The following is a 16102-nucleotide window of genomic DNA, read 5'->3' as shown; positions in this document are numbered from 1 at the left end:
TTCTGTCCTGCTGCTCCTGGCCCAGAGGAAGGGGCTTCTGGGCCACCATCCCTCCCACCGCTCCCGGCCCGGAGGGAGGGGCTTCTGAGCCACCATCCCACTGCTCCTGGTCCAGAGGAAGGGGTTTCCCGGCCACCATCCCTCCCGCTGCTCCCAGCCCACAGGAAAGGGCTTTTGGGTCACCATCCCTACTGCTGCTCCTGGCCCCTGTCCCACCTCACCCACTTCAGAGGAGGTAATCTGTGCAGGCGCTAACAGTCCCCTGCCCCAGTGGAAATGAGAAAACACATAAATAAGTCTCAAAACCAGACTTCCTTATCACCTACAGCAACCCCAAAGGGAAAGGAGATGGAACACTCTGATACTCAACCACCTGGACCCACTGAACTGGCAACAAAAGGGGATCTGGAAAAAATGAAATCAGAAAGAATTTCTCAGATAACAGGAGAAATTGTGCCCTTAGTGCAAGACATGATTAATAAATCTAGAGAGGAGCTCAGGAACATGATGGAATCCCAACATAAGAAACAAATGGAATCCATAAAACAGATGCAAATAGATTTCCAGGACATGAAAAACTCCATTGAAAGTCTACACAGCAGAATGAGCCAATGTGAGGACAGAATTTCAGATAGAGAAGATAAGATTGCAATTACTGACCAGGAAAACAAAAATTGCTTCAAAATGATAAGGGAACATGAGAAATCAATCCAGCAGCTGCTAGATGATGCAAAACAGAATAATATAAGACTGATTAGGCTCAATGAAGAAACAGGAGAGAGTGCAGATGACATAAAAAAATCTCTTCACAGAAATAATGGCAGAAAACTTCCCAAGCAGGGGAAAAGAGCTTGACATACAGATAAGTGAGGCATATAGGACTCCAAATAGCCTTGATCAAAAAAAATCTACACATAGGCATATAATTGTTAAGATTCCAGAAACACAACAGAAGAACAAAGTTCTCCAAGCAGTCAGAGAAAAGAAACAAATCACATACAAAGGAAACCCATCAGAATCACAGCAGACTTCTCAATGCAAAACCTCCAGACAAGAGGACCTTGGAGTGATGTATTTCAAGTCCTAAAGGAAAACAGCCTCCAACCCAGATTAATGTACCCTGCAAAACTATCTTTCAAAATGGATGGAGAAATAAGATACTTTCATGACAAAGAGCACCTTAGGAACTTTGTGAATACCAAACCAGCACTCCAAAGAATTTTACACAATATCCTAGGAACAGACATTGAGGATCACAACCCCAGGAAGCAAAGCAGAATGAACCCATCTGGCATGACAAGAAATTAAATGGAAAGGGGGAGAACCCAACAAAAAGCAAAAGTCATGGCAATGACAAGTCCATACGTTTCAGTTATAACCATCAATGTTAATGGTCTCAATTCACCAATCAAAAGAAATAGACTGGCAGATTGGGTCAAGAAGCAAAATCCAACAATATGCCGCATACAAGAAACACACTTAATTCAAAAGGAAACTCATAGACTGAAAGTTAAAGGGTGGAAAACAATACTCCATGCGACAGGAACCCGAAATAAAGCAGGAGTAGCTATCGTCTTGGCAGATCAAGTAGATTTCAAACCAACACTGATTAAGAGAGACAAAGAAGGACACTAAATCCTTGTAAAGGGAAGAATCCAAGAGGAAGAGATGACAATCACACATATCTATGCACCAAACACTAGTGCACCCAACTGTATAAAACAAATACTAATGGACATGAAAAGTCATATATGCACTAATACAATTGTAGTGGGGGACCTCAACACCCCACTGTCACAAAGAGATAGATCAACTAGGCTAAAAATAAGTAACGAACTACTAGAACTCAATCGAACTCTTGAACAAATGAATTTAACAGATGTTTACAGAGTCTTCCACCCCACAAAATCAGAATACACATTCTTCTCAGCTGCACATGGGTCATTCTCCAAAATAGACCACATACTCACACATAGAACATGTTTAAGTAAGTGCAAAGGAATTGAAGTTATCCCCTGTATATTATCAGACCATAGTGCAATGAAATTGGAGATCCATAGCAAAAGAAACTGAAAAAATTTCATAAACACCTGGAAATTGAACAACACACTTCTAAATAACCAATGGGTCACAGAGGAAATTAAAGAAGAAATCAGACAGTTCCTTCACTTAAATGACAATGACAATACAACATATCAGAATCTATAGGACACAATGAAAGCAGTCTTATGAGGGAAATTCATAGCAGTGAATATGCATATTAGGAAAACAGAATAAGCCCAATTAAACAGCCTGATGCTGAACCTCAAGCTTCTAGAAAAAGAAGAGCAGGACAACCCCAAAGCTCATACAAGGGAGGAAATTATAAAGATCAGAGGAGAAATCAATGCAATGGAGACTAAGAGAACGATACAAAAAATCAATGAAGCCAAGAGTTTGTTCTTCAAAAGAATCAACAAACTTGGCAAACCTTTAGTCAATCTTGTCAGAAAAAGGAAAGAAAAGGCCCAAATCCATGCAATTAGGAATGAAAAGGGTGAAATTACAACAGACCCAGAAGAAATCCAGAGGATCATCAATACCTACTTCCAGAACCTATACACCAATAAGATGGACAACACAGAAGAAATGGACAGATTCCTAGATACATATGAATTACCAAAGTTGAACGAAGAAGACCTAAAAATTCTGAACAACCCAGTATCAACCAATGAAATTGAAAATGTAATTAAAAATTTATCAACTAAGAAAAGCCTGGGCCCTGATGGCTTCACTGCTGAATTCTACAAGACATTTGGAGAGGAACTGCTGCCACTACTGTTTCAACTCTTCAATGACATTGAAAGGAAGCAATACTCCCAAATACATTCCTGGAAGCAAGCATCACCTTGATCCCCAAAGCAGAGAAAGACCCAACTGAAAAAGAGAACTATAGGCCAATCTCACTGATGAACATAGATGCAAAACTCCTTAATAAGATACTGGCAAACAGAATACAGAAGATCATCAAGAAGATCATACACCCTGATCAAGTGGGATTCATCCCAGGGATGCAGGGATGGTTCAATATACAAAAATCAATTAATGTAATACACTATATCAATAGAGCCAAGGACAAAAACCATAAGATTATCTCCATAGATGCAGAAAAAGCATTTGACAAAATCCAACATGCATTTATGATATAAACCCTTCAAAAAATTGGAATAGATGGTCTCTACCTCAAACTGATAGAAGCCATCTATGAAAAACCAACAGCCAATATCATACTAAATGGTCAGAAACTGAAATCCTTCACACTAAAATCAGGAACAAGACAAGGATGTCCACTATCACCATTCTTGTTCAATATCATTCTGGAAACATTAGCCATGGCAATTAGACAAGAGAGAGAAATAAAAGGAATAAAGATAGGAAATGAAGAAGTCAAATGGTCATTATTTGCAGATGACATGATACTCTATATAGAAGACCCCAAGAACTCCACCAAAAGTCTTCTAGACTTAATAACCAAATTCAGTCAAGTAGCTGGTTACAAGGTCAACACACAAAAATCAATAGCTTTCCTCTACACCAATGACAGACTCACTGAGAGAGAAATAGGGCAAATAATTCCTTTCACAATAGCATCCGAAAAACTGAAATACCTAGGAATCATCCTAATGAAAGAAATCAAAGACCTCTTCTCTGAAAACTATGGCACTCTGAAAAGAGAGATTGAAGATGATATCAGAAAATGGACAGATATCCCCTGCTCCTGGGTAGGAAGGATTAATATAGTGAAAATAATCATACTTCCAAAACTGCTATATAGATTTAATGCAATTCCAATTGAGATCCCAGCAACATACCTCATAGACCTTGAGAAAACAATCCAAAAATTCACTTGGAACAAGAAGAGACCCAGAATAGCAAAAGCAATTCTAGGTAACAGAGACATGGCAGGGGGTATCACAATCCCCAACCTGCAACTATACTACAAAACTACTGTGATAAAACAGCATGGTACTGGCAAAGAAACAGACTTGAGGACCAGTGGAACAGATTAGAAGATGTAGAAACAATGCCAGACACACTCAGCCATCTCATCTTCAACAAAGGAGCCAAACACCCTCACTGGAGGAAAGATAGCCTCTTTAATAAATGGTGCTGGAAAAATTGGGCTTCAACTTGCCAAAGATTAAAATTAGACCTGTATCTCTCACCATGCACTAAACTAAAATCAAAATGGATTAAAGATCTAAATATTAAAATAGAAACTCTGAACCAGTTGGAACCGAGGTTAGGGAGAACCCTTGAAGACATCGGTGTAGGAAAAGATTTTATGAACAAAACCTCAGTTGCCCATGAACTAGCACAAACAATCAACAAGTGGGATCTCTTCTAATTAAAAGGCTTCTTCACAGCAAGAGAAACCATCAGCAGTGTGAAGAGACAACCCACAATGTGGGAAAAAATCTTCACCTGCTCTTCCTCAGACAAAGGTCTACTATTTAGAATCTATAAAGAACTTAAAAAAAAAAATCAAACCTCCCAAATTTAAAGACCCAATCCAAAAATGGGCAGCTGAAATGAACAGACATTTCTCACACAAAGAAGTAGAAATAACAAATAAATACATGAAAAAATATTCAACATCACTGGTCATTCGAGAGATGCAAATGAAAACAACCCTGAGATTCCACTTCACTCCAGAAAGAATGGCTGCTATCATGAAATTAACCAATAACAAATGCTGGCAGGGCCGTGGGGAAAGAGGAACCCTGCTCCACTGCTGGGGGGAGTGTAGACTGGTGCAAGCACTGTGGAAATCAGTATGGAGATACCTCAAAGAACTAGGACTGGAAGTCCCATTTGACCCCGCTATTCCCCTGCTGGGGATCTTCCCCAAAGAATTCAAAGAATCATACCACAGTGATATATGTGCGCCCATGTTCATAGCAGCGCAGTTTATAATAGCTAAAACTTGGAAACAGCCCAAATGCCATTCAACTGGAGACTGGATAAAGAAAATGTGGATTTTTTATAAAATGGCATACTACTCAGCCATAAAAAATGAGAAATTAGAGACATTTATAGCTAAGTGGATGCACATTGAAGCAATACTCTTAAGTGAAATAAATAGGACACACATGTGTAAATACCGAATAGTTTCTCTGGTGTGAGAAACTGAAAGTGTAAATAAGGACTAAATGTGTAATAGGTCATGTGAAATAGGAAGAAAGGGGGCAAAGGGGAAGGAAGTGGGAGGGCTAGGGGAAAGGATAGAAGGGAATGGGATTAATAGGAGAAAATGGAAAAACAGGATCAAAATCTTTGTAAATAGGGAGGACTGGAGGGGTTGAAGGGAGGGCTGGGTAAGGGTGAAAAATAAGAACCAAGAGAGACTATGTAAAGGTGCAAATTTCCAATGATGAATGTCATTATATTGTATACCTAAAATGCACCAATGATTAGAATGAATAATTGATAATGTAAAATAGGAAGAAAAGGTCCAAAGGGGTAGGGGTAGTGGGAGGCACAGGGGAAAGGAAATTAGGGAAAGGAAAAAATGATGAGAAATGGAAAAAATGGAAATAAAGTCTTTATAAATAGGGGAGGGTGGAGGGCGTGAAGGGAGGGCTAGGAATGGGGAAAAAAATAAGAACCAAGATGCATTATGTAAAGGTACAATTCCCAATGAGAAACGTAATTGTGTTGTATGCCTACAATGTACCAATAAAAGAATTTAATACAAAAAAAAATTCCTGAGATTTCTCAGTGCTGTTCATTATATATATATATTTAGTACCTGTTTGCAGCACATAATGACTCCATTCATCACAGGGAGTTGGTACATGTACATAAATAGCTTAATTCTTTGTACATCTTCCTCTCCATTCCCTCCCCCTCCCTTCATCTCTTGGTTTTCTTCCCATTTGCAAAATACATTGAACATTCTCTTCTAGTAAGTTCTTGAGACACTGCGATGTGCCAGAAGCCATCTACAGGCTCCTAACATTCTTAAATCTATTTGTGGTTAAGTTTATAACTCAGGGTCCCGAGGTCATAAAGCTAGTTTTAAATATCACTGTCAGAAGGAGACATTGTGCTTTCGGGTGGGTCTGAGCAGGGAGTGGAGATGCCTGCCACTCTCTCTCCCTTCTCTACATCCCTTCCTTGCACATGACCTTCTGCCCAGCCAGTCTTGAGTTATGGGACAGATGCTGACTTGGGCAGGGATCCTCAGATCCTTCTTGTGAGGAATTTGTGATGCAAGCTAGGACAGGGAGAACCAGTTGGATGTGGTAGGTATTTGAATGGAGGGGGCATAGGTCTGAGGGTGGTAAGAGGGAGCCCAAGCAGGTCAAGGGGAGTGGAGAAACCATGAACTACAGAAGGAAGCTGCTTGCAGAGAAGCAAGTTGATAGAAGATGTTAGGAGCCCCCTGAGTGGGTTGTTGAGGGCTGTTGAGTCCTTGATGGGCCCTTGCAGCCCTGGCAGCTCATCCCTGCATACCTGCAGCAGTGGTCCTCTGTGGCCAGACAGCCCCGATGCCTCATCTGAAGTACACCATGCTCCCGGATTATCTTTCTTTGAAGAGAAGAAAATGTGTCTTTCTTGTCATCTTGTCATTATTGGTTTTCTGTTTGATATTCTACTTTTTGAGAAAAGGAATGTTAGCTGTTCCATAGATTAACAGATTCACAAGCAGTACAAACTCTTTGTAGATAGGTTGAAAATGGAAATAAGCAAAATATACCAATAAGCCCTGACAGCTCTCCCAACAGAGACAGGGCAATGGAATTCTAAATTCTATGTACCTGCTAGGGCCACGGGGCAGCACCTCTGGGCTCATTGGTCTCATGGTCTCCCCAGTGCACTAAGCTATGCCAGCTTGTCATACTTTGTTCGGGTGTCGAGTCACCTGTGAGCATTGGCTGTGGCAACTGCCTATCAGGTAGTGGAGCTGGCTGAACCAAGGCTGATGGGTCTGGGTGTTTTCTGGGAGCTTTGACCACCCCAGCCTTGAGAGCACCATCCTTGGGGGAAAGGTGCTCACCCATCACCCCAGCTCTGTGTTTTCAAGTCACTTGGTCTACAGGTCAGGGCTGGGGCTGAGAGTATGTGTTTGGAGCAGCCCCCAGGGAAGACCCCATGCCAGGAGGCCTCTGAGAGCAGGAAGAGCTGGGAAGCTCAGGTATGGGTAGTGGTATTGGCGTCATCTGCTTGGTGCAGTCTACTGGAGGGGGCCAGTGCTCTAGGACAGCTGTCTTCTGCCCCTCTGGGAAGATGGATCCAACCACAGGATGTGCTATCAAGTACCCTGCACTTAAAGTCACCCACTAATTCAAATAATGCAGAAGGTTAGGTGGGAATGAAAGACCCCTGAGGCCCAAGAGAGGAGCGTTCACATTCAAAACCCTTTCTGATGACAGAGGGAGGTGAGCAGGGAAAGAAAGAGACAGAGAAGAAGAGATGGAGAGACAGAGAGAGGAGAGAGATAGAGACAGAGACAAAGTCAGCAGCAGAGTGGAGCAGTAGCAGAAAGAGAGAATGTGGCAAGATATCATCCACTCTGAGCCCCTGGGAAGGAGATCAGGGCTCTTTGCATTGTTGCAATTTTGTCCTATGGCAGTTTTCAAAGTAAACAGAAGAAACAGGAGGATGTACTGACAACCGGGGGGCCACACATAGATGGACCAAGCTATACTCATGGCTGCCACATTTAGCAGGTAACAACCCAGGAGCCCCAGCCATCTGTAAATTTCTGGTAAACATTAAGAACCCATTTGGGGTAAGTGCCCCTGCCCTCAGTGGTTGGCCCAACAGTGGAGGACACTGCAGCTAGGGAGAGAGAGGCTTCATCCTGCTACTCAGGATGCTCAGGGAAGGCTGAGCTTTGTGCATGGAAGAGTGTGGCTGGTGGGAGACAGCTCAGCCTTGGCTGGCTTTGGTGGTTAGGGTGTGGGTGACCCTGTCTTGGCCCACAGTGCCCAGGTAGCATCAGTGGGGATGCACCATGCTGAATGACCCAGCTCTGCTGTTGTGTTGCTTTGGGAGCTGCTGGCTCAGGCTGTGATGCCAGACATGGCACATATATACCGGCAGTGCTGTGCAAGCTTCTGTCTCCTCACCTCCATACAAGGAGGTGCTCATAATTGAGGATGGCCAGTAATGAGGCTGGTGGATCCCTTTGGGGCTGAGTACCAAGCCCGGCCCTTCCTGTGTGCACTAGGTGCACTCTCGTTGTGCTCGGTTGTCCCTCTCTTGCCTCCCAAGGAAGGCTTGGGTTTGCAGGCCCAGGCCCTGCATGGGGCTGATGCTGCATAGCTGGGGTGAGTGGAGAAGGCTGGGTTGGCAGTACTGCAGTGCTTTGCTTAGAGCTGACCAGGGGCCCCTCCTGGAAGGCAGGAAGGAAAACATGCTGCAGGTGGAGGGAGGTAAGGGACAGGGCTGCCAGGTGACAAGAATCTGTTGGGGGAGGGTGTGGAGGCAGGAGGGTCACACCAGTGTTCTACAGGTCACAGCTCTTTGCACCTTTTGAGGGATTCTTGAACCCCCTGAGCTTTCCTCATGCATTTGAAGATGGCTGTGTATAGGAGACCCTTGAATTATGAACTCAATTTGTTCTCAAGAGCTGCTTGTAACTCAAGCTGGTTTTAAATCAAAACTATTTTTCCCATAAGAAATCATGGAAATACTCATAATGCATTCCAAACCTCCCAAAGCACCCCTTAACTAACCTTTCCATAATTAAAAAGGGTTGTATAATGTGTGTAATTTACCAGAAACACCAATAATTTTCCTAGTGTATTCACCAAAAAATTATAAAATGTGCCTAGTTTACAAGAAACAACAGTTTCATACTGTACTCATCATTCAAGCTGACATCTTTGGCTTTCAGAAAGGGAGGATGAAATGGAAGGTGGTTATTGTTCTGAAGGAGAGACCCCTTCCATAAGAACATCAGGAATCTGATCTCTGGTGTGCTTCCTGTCCTTGGGAGAGTTTGTAGCCCACTAGGACCTGCTTCTGGCTTGCTAGGTCTCAAACTTTTTAAAACTAAAAACTGGTCTAAGGTTGTCTGTTTCTGTCTTTTCTTTAACACTGTTCTGCAGTATGACATGACACTGTCATTAAGCAAGTGAATACAATGATTGACTTTTTTTCTGTCTGGCTGGTCTTCTCTACAAATGTTTGTAGCGTTGTCTATTTTTTAAAGCTTTCCTTTATTTCAGAATAAGAACTTTGCTGCACAAATTCTTGATACTCCCCCTGCTCTTCAGAAAGCTCCTCAGCTGCCATTCTGTTGCGCAGCCCAAAGTTGCTGAAGTTCTTCTGTAGACAATTCCTCTGAGTGTTCCTCCACCCGCTTCTCAACATCACCACTGTCTACCTGCAAGCCTATGGACTCTGCTATAGTGACGATGTCATCAACCACAGGATCAATTGAAGGCTCAGGCTCCTCTACACAGCCTTCAAAGTCTCTCCTGTGTTCAATTTTAGGCCATACTTTCTTCCAGGCAGATCTCTCTGTCCTTAGAGAGACATTGGTCCAAGATTTCTCAACTAACCCCACACAGAAAAGGATGTTGTAATGTTCCTTCCAGAACTCTTTAAAGGGTAAATCTGTATATGAGAACATCTGGAAGCACCTCAGGAACAGTTCTTTGATGTCTAGCTTCTGAAAGTTAGCTATAATCTGCTGGTCCACAGGCTGAAGTAGAGGTGTTGTATTAGGTGGGAGGAACTCAATTGAGAGCCATGGGAATTCTTCAGCCAGTTCTTCTTCCAAATCTCACTAGTGAGCAGGAGCATTGTTTATGATGAGGAGAGCCTTGAGTGGTAAACCTTTGTCCTCTAAATATTTCTTAACAGTAGAACAGAAAACCTCCCTGTCCACTCAAGAAAAAGTACTCTTTTTACCCAGGCTTTTGTGTTAGATCTCCACGTGACCCCTTAACCTATTCTTCATAACTTTATATTTTCTAAATGCTGTAGGGATCTCCAAGTGACAAACCAAGAGAAGCTTTATTTTGAGGTCACCACTCACCCTGGCACATAGCAATAAGGTTAGCCTATCCTTCAGAGGCTTGTGGCCTGGCATTTTCTTCTCTTCTTGGGTATTTATGTTTTTCTTCCAGAAAATGCCAGTTTCATCACAGTCGAAAACTTGATGAGAGCAAAAGCCATTCCTCTGTGTCATCATTTTGAAGTGGTATATTTAATTTTCAGCAGCCCTTTTATCAGCACTGGCTGCTTCACCATGCCTAGTTACGCTATGAACCCCAGTTCTCACTTTAAAATTATGAAACCAATCCCTTATTGGCATGAAATGTTTCACCGTTATCACTCCGTGATGGATCATCCTTTACAAGGTCTGCATTTATAGCGCTAGCTTTTCACAAATTGCAGACTCAGTCTATAACCTGCCATCTGCCTTTTGTTTATGCACACTGATGAGAGCCTTTCTACCTCATCTAGCACTGTTGATGGTGACTTACTAATTTGAGTAACACCTTAAGCAGCACTAAGCTTCCTGACACAATCTTCTCTCTGGGAGACTGTGGAGGCGGTGGATTTCCACGTGCTGTACGTATCAGCAAGATCGGTCACACGCACAACACTCTCATATTTCTCCACAATTGTCTTCTTTCGATTGTGACTGCTTTCATTACCTTCACTTCCTTCCTTATCTTCTTTTTTAGCTTTTTTGGGAGCCATTTTGATAGCAGTAGTTGTAGCAATTATGCAAAGCACTGACTGAAATCATGTCCACAAACATAGGCCTCTGGGGTCAGACTGATGCTTATGTATGCTTACATACGCTTTTCGGGCATCGCGAGTCTTTGTTTACAATAGCTCTAGAGGCCAGCATTCAGATCATAACTCAAGATTTTGGTTGTAAGTTGAAATTAAATTTCTGGTCATAACCCAAGTTGTCCTTATGTCAGGCTGGTCATAACTTGAGGGTCCACTGTAATTCCTTTCTTCAGGACCCAACTTGAAAGCTGGCCCCCAGAAGCCACCAAAGTAGTGACCACACACCATCCTCTTCTCATTAGGGCCTCTTGACAAATAGGTACCCTTGGCTTCCAGATTTTAATTCCTCTTTTATTGTTCCAATGACTGTGTCACCTCGGAGAAGAATACAAACTGGAATATTCTTGCAGAAACCCCGGGGGAACATTCTGTCCCAGAAGTTGCCACCCAGCACCACTCTTGATCTGAGCTTGATTCCTTCAACCCAGATGACTCCTGGGCTTCCCAACCCACAGGTAGCTCACCCAGCCTCCATCCTAGGGCCTAGAGCCCAAACCTGTGAGGGCAGGGGTCAGATAGCTGGGCACCAAGGAGAGACATGGCTTCAGAGCTGATCCAGCTTCATGGTGAAAAGCAGGGTTGGAAGTAATAGGTGAGGGACAGACCAGTCCCAGTGATGGCCTTCCACAACTCCTCCTCTACAGGTGGAGGTGATGAATTAGCTTCCTCCACGGGCACCTTGCTTTGATCCACACCTGGCTTTGAGATGAGAGTGAGCACGCAAGTGAGGAACTGGCCTTGGGAACAAAGTCAAAATGGGAGGCTAGGGCACCCAGGCATTAACATCAAGTATTTAATGCAATACTTAAAAATAAACAAAATGAATGCAAAACAATCCTTGACAGTTAAATAAAGGCAAAATCAGTAGCAGGGCCACTCCAGGAGCAAAAGAAAAGAATGTCAGTAAAATGGGTCTTATCTCTGCCTCGCATCTAATTTAATCAGGAAAATATTAGACAAACACAAACCAAGGAACAGACTCAAGACACCTGCCTAGTTTTCTTCCAGAGCCAAGGGCAGGAAGATGAAGTCAGACTGGGGAGCCCTCTCTGTTGGAGGATATCAAAAAGATTCAGGCCACAGCCCCCTGGGCTTCTGGGACAGAACAGGACATCACTAAGTGTATTTTACCAAATACGCTAAGCATATTTTACCAAAGTCAGTTTCTTGGCTTTGATAATTGCCTTGTGGTTATGAGTGATGTCAACGGCAGTGGGAGTTACATAAATGTTATATGTGGCCACCTTGTCCACGGGGACACGTTGCAGATGCCCAGAGGATGCCTAAAGCCTCAGACAGTACTGAGTCCTAGACAGACTGTGTTTCCCTATACGTAAGTGGTAATGGTAAAGTTTAATATGTAAATTAGGCACAGTAAAGGATTAACAATAATTAATGATAAGTGGAATAAGTGTAACAAATTCATTGTAATAAAAGTTATTATAAACTTATGAATTTCTTAAATCTGGAATTGCCCATTTACTATTTCAGGCCTTGGCTGACATTAGGTAACTGAAATTGCAGAAAGCAGACTGGCAGATGAGGGGAACTATGGTGTATTTTTCCAACTTTTCTATAAGTCTAATACTGTCTCAAAGTTTTAAAAAAATATAATATTTAAATAAATCTACTGATGTGGTAGAGGAAAACAGATAAAGAGAGAAAGAGAAAGAAAAAGAAGAAAGAAGGAGCTATGATGCTGAAGTCTCCAGCTGGGTCCTCTTGTAGAGGTGGCAGGAAGCCAGGGTATGCCGCTGCTGTTGGAGAGTGTGTGGCAGTGACCCTGGGCAGCTTGGTCACTTCCGGGGGGTGTGGCCACCATTACAAATGGGCAGCTGCCATGACCTTACGTGCCCCTTCGCAGGCTGTGCTGGAGGCCTAGGACCCTTAGGGATGGTCTGTTCCCCTGTGCATACTTGCCTTGGGCTGCGAGTGGTAGAGACCGACAGCCTCGATGACTGTGGTGTGTGTGTGTGTGTGTGTGTGTGTGTGTGTGTGTGTGTGTATTGTGAATGTATGTGCACATGAGTGAATGACTATGAGGGCTTGTACCTGTGTGTACACTGCGTGAGCAAATTGTGAGTGTAAAGACACGTGTGATCGTGTGTGAGCAAGTACATGTGCAGGAGGACGAGTGTGTACGGGTGTGAGAGAGCACGATGGTGTGAGTAGGTGTCAGTGTCATGAGTGTTGGGGGTCCTGGCCAGCCCAGCCCACTGCCGCTGGTTCCAGGGTGTTCTAACTCAACCCTGTCCACCTCACTCAGCTGGCTGCCTTTGAACTTTCCCTCACTTAGGAGCTGGCCTCCCTTTCTTTTAACTCGCTGTTCTGTGAGGAGATTGTCTTGTTTATTCATGATTTAGTCCTCAGGCATTCGTAGTGCTGCTCTGGGGCACTGTTTCCAGTTAATCAGATGTAATAAGGGAGGATTGCAGCACAGAGTGACAAGAAGCCCAATCTCCTGTCTGTGTCTGCCGGAGCTCTCTTACAGTCAGTTTTGTGCTGTGGACACCAGACCCTCCTCCTTTGCTGAGGAGCAGGAGAGGAAGAGTGGCAAGGACACGAAGTTGTATATTTTTCCAAGTCCCCTGAACACAGGCTGTCTCTGACTTTGTTCCCTCTCCCGGCTCACTGTCACCTGCGTGAGTCCTGTGCCTGGGCCACTCTCTCCCACCTGGGTAGCTCTGCAGCCAGCTGTGCTGAGTGGCAGGTCTGGTCCATCCCAGGGACAATTGGTAGAGCTGGAGCTCAGTGGGTTTCTCTGGAACACAGTAAGGTAAGGGCTGTCCACTAAGAGCGCCTTCTCAGTGCATGGGAGCTGAGCAGTCTGTGCAGCGTCGGATGACTGCCCCCCAGTGTTCCTTGTGGGAGATGTCACCCGGAGGGGCTGTGTGGGTAGAGAGGATAGTGGAAGGAGGGTGACCCTTCAGGACAAATGTTCAGCAGCTTGTTGCAGAGTGCTGCTGGGTGTCACCTATGGGCCCCTCCACAGGACAAGCACTATTGAATTATGCACACAGTGCTCTACAGTGGCCTGGGACCTACTGAAGGGTTGGCAGGCATGGCCCCTGCTGCAGGACGAGTGAACTCACTTTGTCACTCCCAGGGCCACTTGCTGGTCCACAGTACCCCTTTTCAGGACACTATGCTGTGGGTGGATGCAGGCATCCTGCACACATGGCCCAGTGAGCTGAGCTCGTCCTGAGTTCGGGTCTCCTTGGCCACTGTGGTTGGGCAGCAGAAGAGGAGCTTTCCAAGTGGCCCTGCTGGTTCCCTACCACAAACTTGTCATCTACCCAAGCTGGTGATGGATACTATCGCCAAAACCTCTAGACGCAGGCTGACTTCTGCACCACTCGTAGTCCTTGGGTCAGGCTGTCACTGTGGGAATGGTGCCAGTGAGTCAGAGGCAGGGACTGTCCCTGGAGTTCATAAGGGAGAGTGGCTACCAGGAGTCTTCGGAGGGTCAGGGCAGAAGGATGCGTGCTGGGGTGGCAGCTCAGAGTGCCTCAGTCCAAACGGGCCTTCATGCCCTGCGCCAAGGAGGGACTGTAGGGAAAGCTGGAACCGGTGGCCGGGAAAGCTGGAACCGGTGGCCCGGAAAAGCAGGTGTGGCAAGGCTGTCGTGGCATCAGGAAGTCCAGGCTCATTTGTGCCCAAGGAACCTAAGACATCCAGAGTCTTCCTTGAACTCCACCTGGCCCCCAAGGCCCAGGGACAGTGGGGAGAAGCAGGACAGCAGGTAGCCCTGCACCCCCCTCCACACACACCTGTTTTTGGCCAGGGCAGAAGACAGGAAGATAGGAGAGTTTTGGGGAGCCTCTCTCTCTCTGGTAATGATGTGTTGCCATCAGCTCATTCAGTGACTCTTACTATAGGCAGGTGAACCTGGGTCTGCTGCAGCCACCACAAGAGACCGAGGCTCTGTCCTCCAGGCCCGAAGCCGGATTGTGCATGATGGCTACGTCTCCTAAGAGGCAGGTGGAGGCTGATACCAGCCACTGCTGTGCTATGGGAAAAGGACAACCCTGTTCAGGACAGTTTCACAGGCTTTTCTGCATGTGTGAGGCTGGGGGTAAGTTATGCAGCGAATAAGAGGAAGTTTTTTTAAAAGTTGGGAGAGGTGAGAAAACTGTGTTTTGTTTGACAAAATGACTAAGGAGCCACTTCAGTTTAAGAAAAATGGTCTCAAAGGTGTAAAGGTTAGCAGAGGAGGAGCTGCCGTGTGGGGCCTGTGAGTGAGGAACAGGTCTTCGGTCAGCGCACAGGAGGCAGACAGGGGCAAGCAGCGGGTCAGCGCCTGAGTGGTGTCAGGACTGCTGAGGGGTCTTAGGAGCAGGGATCGGGTGGCTGTCTCTTCCTGTGGTTCCAGGCACCCTGGGGAAATCTGAGACACAGCTCTGTTCTGCTGGATGAGGCTTGGTGGCTCTCCTTCTGCATGGGCCGCCTGCTATACCAACATTGGAAGCAGGAGGAGACAGCCCTGGAGGTGAGAGGCCAGGCAGCCTGTCTGAAGGCCTCTGCTCCTTCAGAAGGGTCTGGAGGACAGAGAGAGACAGGGTGGATTCCCTGGCTTGTAACCAAGTTTTCCTAGGAAAACTTATGAGATTCACCCTGTGAGGAAAGTTTCAACACTGCCTATTTATTTATCATACAGTATTCTTCAGGGCTGGGGCTGCACCCTGCTGCGGGGAGGGCCCAGCCTGGGGTGCAGGCCTGGTCCAGGTGTCACTTGCTTACTTATTCTTGACATCCTCGTGATCACACAGTCCATGGTAGAGAAGAGGTCCTTTGTGAGTGGGAGGAAAGACGGGGACACAGGCAGGGAGGCTCCCTTCTACTTCTCTGGTGGGAACTTCCAAAATGAGTGCGGCTGTTGCGGTCAGATCTGACCCATGCAGAAGGCCATGTTCCTTCCTCTTTGCACATAAGTCCATTCATATGACAAAGAAATGCATGCTTGTGTGTTGGGAGGGAGGAGTTTGGAGGTGGTTAGGACAAGCTGCGAAGGCATCACACAAAGAATCATCAGAGTTCCAGGGGAGTAGAGTAAGGCCCCTCTCTTCCAGCCTTCGAGACTCAGTAATAAATAAAATTTTACTGGGTGCTGGCTGTGCGTGGGCCCTAGACTGTGTGCTTGGGGACCTGCCACAGACAGATACTACAGTTAAAGAAGTGAGCAAGCCCTCCAAGTATAAAACACACCTTGAGGAGGAGCCGCACTGCATCATGCCCCACGGTGCCGGGAGTTCAGACACTGTGTACCTCAGGCTGACTTCTGGGCTGGAGCAGCTGC

Source organism: Heterocephalus glaber, unplaced genomic scaffold (genome assembly GCF_053883595.1).
Source record: "Heterocephalus glaber isolate CG9 unplaced genomic scaffold, H.glaber_assembly_v1.0 deba00000621, whole genome shotgun sequence".
Taxonomy (NCBI): Eukaryota; Metazoa; Chordata; class Mammalia; order Rodentia; family Bathyergidae; genus Heterocephalus; species Heterocephalus glaber.
Note: the sequence above shows the minus strand (reverse complement) of the source record.